The sequence below is a fragment of the Bos grunniens genome, chromosome 1, assembly GCF_055505025.1.
Source record: "Bos grunniens cultivar Pamir isolate PY7600 chromosome 1, Bosgru_T2T1.0, whole genome shotgun sequence".
Taxonomy (NCBI): domain Eukaryota; kingdom Metazoa; phylum Chordata; class Mammalia; order Artiodactyla; family Bovidae; genus Bos; species Bos grunniens.
Genome location: NC_141165.1, coordinates 136,474,651 through 136,482,821, shown reverse-complemented (window position 1 = coordinate 136,482,821; position 8,171 = coordinate 136,474,651). Strand labels below are relative to the sequence as shown.

At 35.7% G+C, this 8,171-nt stretch overlaps 1 non-coding gene across 1 annotated transcript; it reads left to right on the top strand.

Annotated features, from left to right (window-relative positions):
• Positions 1-1,149: 1,149 nt before the first annotated feature.
• Positions 1,150-1,255, top strand: LOC147380238 (U6 spliceosomal RNA). The gene has a single exon (XR_015135234.1). It is a non-coding gene; the product is annotated as a U6 spliceosomal RNA (small nuclear RNA).
• The last annotated feature ends 6,916 nt before the right edge of the window (positions 1,256-8,171 follow it).

The following is an 8,171-nucleotide window of genomic DNA, read 5'->3' as shown; positions in this document are numbered from 1 at the left end:
TTCCTCTTCACTTTCTGCCATAAGGGTGGTGTCATCTGCATATCTGAGGTTATTGATACTTCTCCCAGCGATCTTGATTCCAACTTGTGCTTCTTCCAGCCCAGTGTTTCTCATGATGTGCTCTGCATATAAGTTAAACAAGCAGGGTGACAATACACAGCCTGGACGTACTCCTTTTCCTATTTGGAACCAGTCTGTTGTTCCATGTCCAGTTCTAACTGTTGCTTCCTGACCTGCATACAGGTTTCTCAAGAGGCAGGTCAGGTGGTCTGGTATTCCCATCTCTTTCAGAATTTTCCACAGTTTATTGTGATCCACACAGTAGTATAACATTAATTCTTTTGAAAAATAATATGAATGTTTAATAAAAACTCAAAATCAAAAGTTCCTTCTTGGACCAAAATATTCAAATGATAAATTGTATTTGGACTATTAATTAGTAAAGAATATCTCAGAATAGTCTCAAAAGAAAAATAATTGAGGAACTAGATTAATTGGATATTAAAATATATGCTAATCAATCAGTAGAACAGTGTAGTACAAACATCAACACATTACATTATTGAGAAGTTGGGAAAACTGAAAATTAACCCATACATCAAAATTTTTAAATATGTTTTGAATTAAAATATGCTTAGATAATAGTTTTACATGTATGGGAAAAATATCTATTCATATGATCACAAAATATAACAGCTCATCCCAAAACATTTTGGCATGCATTATATGTCATTATACAAAATATTAACAATATCCAAAATGCCCCAAATAAAATAAACTGGATGGTTAGCCCATAGTGGAAGGGTGATATGAAGTGGTAGTTGATAAATTTTGAGCTAGCTAAGAAAAAAAGGTATTTCCTTGCCCAAAACCAAATGAAATTATATAAAATTTTGGAATTATAGCCATAAATAAAAACTTAAAGTCTTTAAAAAATTTGGAGTAAATGTAACAAAAACTGATTAAAATGTAATTATACTTCCTGGTTTACCAACTAAGCTCAGGATACAAATGTGCAAATTCACCAGCAAGCAACTGTAAAGAATACTATTTTAGTAAGGAAATTAAAATATTTAGCCTCAACTATATTTCAAATGTACAATTTAAAGTCAGTGATATAATTGTTTACTGTACTAGTAAAATTAAATGATTTGTGCTTTGGCAGATAATATCTTAAAATAGGCATCTTCTGGAGAAGATCAACATGTCCTTTCACAAGAATGACACAGCAAAACAGGAAACATTTCATTTTTAAAAGAATACACTAAGAATACAGAATGCAAATCTCTGTTAATTTAAAAATGATAAAGTCATAATGAAACAATTCACCAAAATATGAAGTAATTTGGTATTCATCATAACTGCGAAAAAGATTTCTATTATTAATTCAAATCAGTGTGACATTTACCATTTGTTTAGTATGTGTTAGGCATTATTCTAGTGCCTCAGAAAATTAAAGATTGAACAGTAAATATACAGTCTTATGTCTCTAGGAGCATATGATTTGCTGTAAGACTAGAAGTGGGACAGTAAAAAAAAAATTTTTAATTGGATGTAATACATGTTGGAAAGTAACAAAACTAATATATATGCTGTATTATGAAATTTAAATTTTTTAAAACCCTTTTAGAAAGAAGTTTGGCATTTCATACAATGAGCCATAAACATTTCATAACCATTTTTATTCAGTAATACGATTTCTGGAAATTTAGTCTAAGGAAATACATCCAAGGGAAAAAAAGCATAATGAATTAATTTATTAAGGCAGTAAGACCTGAAGGGTATTCTTTGGAAAACTGGTTACATTTAATAATCATTATGAAGATCATAGTAGTCAACATTAAAATTATACATACATTGTACAGACACATACATATGTATAGAAAACTTGAGATACATAGTTTTAGTATTACATTAAATGTTTCAAAAGCATAAACTTGGAAGAAGTCTGGAAGGAAATGACAATGTAGAGATGCATATGGTTGGATTAGGGATGATTTTCATTTATATTCAACATTTTTTAGCTTGCCAAATATATAGACTTCCCCTGGGCAAACATTCTCTAAAGCTATTGGATTCTTTAATAATTTTAACACAATTTAAAACAAAGGAGTTTTAGACCCTTCGCTAATACAAATTTTTGAACCCAAGAGTCCTACTCTTCTATTTTATTAGAAGGTCTTTTAGATTTACATTTTAACCTTCCAAGCTTTGACCATCCCTACTCTGATGCTAAGAACCGACTTATTGGAAAAGACCCTGATGCTGAGAAAGATTGAGGGCAGGAAGACAAGGGGTCGACAGAGAATGAGGTGGTTGGATGGCATCACCAACTCAGTCACATGAGTTTGAGAAAACTTCAGGAGAGAGAGAAAGGCAAGGAAGCCTGGCGTGCTGCAGTACATGGGGTTGCAAAGAATCAGACATGAATTAAGCGACTGAACAACAACAACTCTTAGTTCCTTGAAATTTGACTTTTGTCTCTCAGTCCTTCAACACTGGACTTAGATTGGGGGTACTGAACTTTATCCAAGATTACAGAATCTAAGGCAATGTGGTTTTATCCTATTACATAGGAAAGAGGAAGTGGAACAGCATATTAGATGTTGTATGTAGGTGCAGGGAAAGGATAAACATTTTACCTATATTTTGCAAGGCATTCATTTAAAGATTTACTGTGAATAAACTGAGTAACAAATAATAGCATTAACTGCATGGTGCCCAGAAACAAACCCTCATCCATCTCCTGACTAATTCATTCCAAGAGTGGGCATATCCTTTCCTTGACAACCACCCCAGCAACACAACCAAGTGAAATACCCAAGAAGCCTCAATGGTTCACAACATATTTCTCAAAGCTGTAGGCATTCCACCTTCAATAACCCACATGAGGCACATTATGACCATACTAAAAACCCAGCACTTAATATCCTATTTGCAGATTTAGGTGATCTTCCTTTTCTCCCAAGGGCAAGACCACGAAAGTGAAAATGAAAGTGAAGTCTTGTCCAGCTATTTGCGACCCCATGGACTCTAGCCTACCAGGCTCTTCGGTCCAGGGAATTTTCAAGGTACGAGTACTGGAGTGGGTTGCCATTTCCTTCTCCAGGGGATCTTCCTGACCCAGGGATCAAACTAGGTTCTCCCACACTGCAGGCAGATGCTTTTACCGTCTGAGCCACCAGGGAAGCCAATAAGTTACTTGAAAAAATAAAAGTGCTAGTCCCTCATTCATGTCACACTCTTTGCGACCCAATAGAGATCTACCTTGTTGTTTTGACAGTCTCGGATCACAAAGAAAATCAACTTTTAGAAAAGAGAGAGTAGTTGGTTGTTGATGGATTGGAAGTGGAAAAGATTATTTCAGATTGAGATGACTGAGGAAAAAAGAACTCAGAGGCTTTATTCTGCTTTGCTGGTTCAGGGAACTGTACTTAGTTCAGAGGGACACGGGGTTTAAAGTGCCCAAGAAATGCAACAGGACGTGCAGCCAGAGACTCAGGCTGGTACCTGGTCACTGAAATGTAAGGTGCTACACATTAACCTATGTTGTTTGCATTGCATAGGACAGATTGTTGTGTTATTTAGTTGCTAAGTTGTGTCTGACTCTTTTACAACCCCATGGACTGTGGCCTGTCAGGATCTTCTGTCCATGGGATTTCCCAACCCACTGGAGTGAGTTGCCATTTCTTTCTCCAGGGGATCTTCCTGATCCAGGGATTGAACCTGAGTCTCTGGCATTGAAAAGCAGATTCTTTACCACTGGGTCACCAGGGATGCTCTTCCCAACTCCTTATTCATTGGAACACCCAGAGTGCAGAGCTGGAGCTATAAAGCCTTGTAAAGGGCCGTCAGCTGAGCCAGGGCTGGTTCAGGAACTCAGCTGATGCCATTCTGTGGATGACATTCCCTAGAGCAGAGACCTGACTTAGAACATGTATGTGACCTAGTCTGGAAAAACCGGCAAGACGCAAGGGTTTCCTGGGGACTTATGGGGATGAAGTTTTCTTGGTCTCTACGGAGAACCATCCACCACAAGGTACTTATTCTTTGGTTGTCAGGAGTGAGAACGACCACATGGTACTGCTTCAACCAGTTTGTCATCAATTGGGAACTCTACAGCTAAAGGATGAAGTCCACACAGATGAGAGCAGAACTAAAGAGAGAAAAATAGTTGGAGAAATGGGCTTTCACCTGCCCCAAATTTCTTCCTGTTTCTGGACTTTAAGGTGGTTGTTGTTGTCCAGCCACTAAGTCATGTCTGACTCTTTGCAACCCCATGGACCTGCAACACACCAGGCTTCCCTGTCCTTCGCTACCTCCCAGAGTTTGCTCAAAATCATGTCTGTTGAGTCAATGATGTTATCTAACCATCTCATCCTCTGCCACCCCCTTCTCCTCTTGCCCTCAATCTTTCTCAGCATCAAGGTCTTTTCCAGCTCTTCACATCAGGTGCCAAAGTGTTAGAGCTTCAGCATCTGTCCTTCCAATGAATATTCAGGGTTATTTCCTTTAGGATTGACTGGTTTGGTTTCTTTGCTGTCCAAGGGACTCTCAAGAGTCTTCACCAGCACCACAGTTTGAAAGCATCAGTTCTTCAGCACTCAGCCTTCTTTATGGTCCAACTCTCACATACATATGTGACTACTGGAAAAACATATCTTTGACTATACGAACCTTTGTCAGCAAAGTGATATCTCTGCTTTTTAATACACTGTCTAAGTTTGTCATAGCTTTTCTTCCAAGGAGCAAATGTCTTTTAATTTTGTGGCTGTAGTCACCATCTGCAGTCATACTGGAGCCCAAGAAAATAAAACCCGTCACTGTTTCAACTTTTTCCCCATCTATTTGCCGTGAAGTGATGGGATAAGATGCCATGATCTTAGTTTTATGAATGAATTTAAGGTACAGAAAGCAATAAGCAGAGTAATATTCAAAATATGAAACAAGCTATATGCTATGACATACATGTTTATATGCAACATAAATATAACTCATACATCAGTCACAATATCATTCTGATAACTTCCAAACTTTTCCTTGATTTTAGAAACTGTTGTCTTGATCATTTCTTTGATATGCTACCTCAAGCTAAATGATACATCTATTTAAGTCATATTTGACAAAAAAAACTCCTTTCAAAAATTTCCCATGAAATTATTATGTGACATAATCTAAATAGAGAAATATAGTTCAGTATATGGAATCTTTTCCATGTTTCTGCTAAAATTAACAAAATTATATTCAAAATATGTCTAGCTTATAATGCTCTTGGTTTTTATATATTAAGTGTCTAATTCATGAGAACCATTTATTGGAATATAATTATTTAGCCTAGTTATATTGATTTTTATTAATCTTCAATCTACAAATAAAAATATTATTTGAAAAGAATTCAAAATAATACATTAAACAAACTTTGATGCTTATTAAATATTTTACTTTGCTATCACTTTTATGTGAACTTTCAGTGTATGTTATAATCTTTTCATTAGAATTATTTTGCTTCAAATGTTATAACATGCTTTTATATCTATATCTTGCTCTCTTTTTTAGATTTTTTAAATTTAATGTATATATTTAATCATTTTATCATGCATTAATCAGACAGCTTTAATAAAACAATTTTTTTCTTGTAAAACTAAACAAAGTGGAAAATATACCACTATTCAAACTCTAATTCCTTGAGGAAAAAGTCCACTTTCCCAGCTCCAAATTATTCCCACTGCAAAATTTCTACTACAATTGACTATTGGATGCTTCTTAAAGTTTCCAGACCACATTTGCTGCTCCAGTGGCACAGACTGCCAACAGAGATACAAATACTCCTCCGATTTTCATGATGTCAATTCCAAGCAAGTTAGTGTGTCATTTAATTCTCTCAAATACGTATCTAGGGCTTCCCAGGTGGTGCTAGTGGTAAAGAACCCGCCTGCCAACGCAGGGGATGCAAGAGACACGGGTTCCATCCCTGGGTCAGGAAAATTCCCTGCAGAAGGGCCTGGCAACCCACTCCAGTTTTCTTGCCTGGAAAATCCCATGGACAGAGGAGCCAGGTGGCTGCAGTCCATAGGGTTGTACAGAGCTGGACACAAGTGAAGCAACTTAACACACATACACACAGTGGGTATCTAATACATGATGATAAAATCCATCAAGAAAGGAATTCAATCACGTATTGTTTACATGTCCTATTGCCTTATCGAGAAATAATTGAATGTGATAATGTACTGCCAAATTAAAACATCCAGAAATTTTAACAAAAATCTGGCTTAAACTCTAAACATTTTCCTTCCTATTATATTGGCCCAACTCTGTAAAAATACAAGATTTCCTTTCAGATGTTTCTCATTTAAGTTATTTTTCTTGAACACCAACAAAGAAGATTGGTAAGTTATTTCAGTAATTATATGTTTTCTCACAAGTCGAGCCATAAGTCTGAATTACAAAAATATGCATATAGTAGTAGAATTATTTGTGAAATCCTGTTAATATTTTATATCTAGACATGATTGAATATTTTTAATATAAAATAAAGTTCTAATGGTACTTTCTAAGTTATTTCAATATACTTTATTGATATTCTTTTAAGAAATCTTTTGGGCAGTTTATATTATTTCAATTATTTTATTATGTGATGTTATAGAGGTGATATTATATGAAACTGAACTGAAGACTAATGATTTTCCCCTTTGATGATTACAAATTTTCTCAATATGAACAATGAGCTTTAATGAAACAAGATTAACATTCTGATGAAATACATGTGTTTAGCACTTTCAATCATTATTGACAGAAAATTTTTGAATGCTCAAAACCCATGATAATATACTTATACATTTTCTTGAAATACAAATGATTTGTTTTCTTTTGTATTAATTCTTGCACATTATCTGAACTTTTCTGATTTTTTGCTCAACATCAGTTGTCCCAGGAGTAAGTTTATTATTTTATTTCATAAAATCATTGCTGTGCTCCTCCAAATTCTAAACATTCATCTTTATAACATCTATTCCTACATAAATTCTGACAGTCCCAATAGATTCTTAAAGTAAGAGATACCTATATTTCAAAGCAATAATGATTAACTAATTAAAAGACAATGGAAAATGTCAATTCTCCTAAAAAAAAAGAGCACTTTTTTCAGAATACATATTATGTGATACAGATTCATTTAGTGTTTGGAACTGCCAATATTTTGGGTCTCACTATGGGAAGAGGACTACTTATTAATTCATAATGTGACATCATATGACAATTAACTTGGATCAACCAACTTGTAGTTTGATTTTTATCAGTGGCCTCACTACTTCACTATTCTTTGTATCCATGTCTTTGCTATGTAGCTTTGCAGTGCCATCTCAATCTGTTTCTGGGCTCCAAATGACTTACTTGGGCAACATGATATCAGTAAGTATGATGCAGGTAGAAGTTTGAAGGAGACACAGGGAACATAGTTTCAATCCCTGGGTTGGGAAGATCCCCTGGAGGATAAAACATCAACCCACTCCAATATTCTTGCTGAGAAAATCCCATGGACAGAAGAACCTGACCGTCTAGAGTCCATAGGGTCGCAGAGTTGGACACTACCGAGGGACTGAGCAACACGTTAATGGGTATGCATTTGCTTCCCTGTCTTTGCCAAGAAACCATACCTAGGCTAACTTTCTGCAGGATGGTCTGTGTGTGGAACAGAGCTGAGTCACTCCAACTGGGTAACTCAGAGTCATCCCTGAGAAATGCAACAAAGCCAGACAAGATCAGAAAGACACCTCCTGACATGCAGCTGACAGAAGCCACTTGAACATATACAGCTGAGATCAACTGAGCACATGAGATCATCTAAATCCTAGAAAAACCACAAGCTAAATGAATGGTATTGTTGCACACCACTGTGCTTTTGTGGCCATAGACACAAGTTTTATGGCTAATTTCTATTCATTAATTATTTTTACTCCTTATTGCCATTACTATTAGAGATTTAGCAACCAATGAAAACACACTATATTTTTAAAACTAGCATAACTATGCTGGTATGAATTGGCTAAACATCAGCCAAGCAGTGAGTGTCAGAATTTAGAGCTGCTTGCGTGGGTTTTCTGTTACCTATGTCCAAAATCAACAAAAATGATGTAATTTGTGCTTTCATCCTGGAAGTAATGGGAAAACAC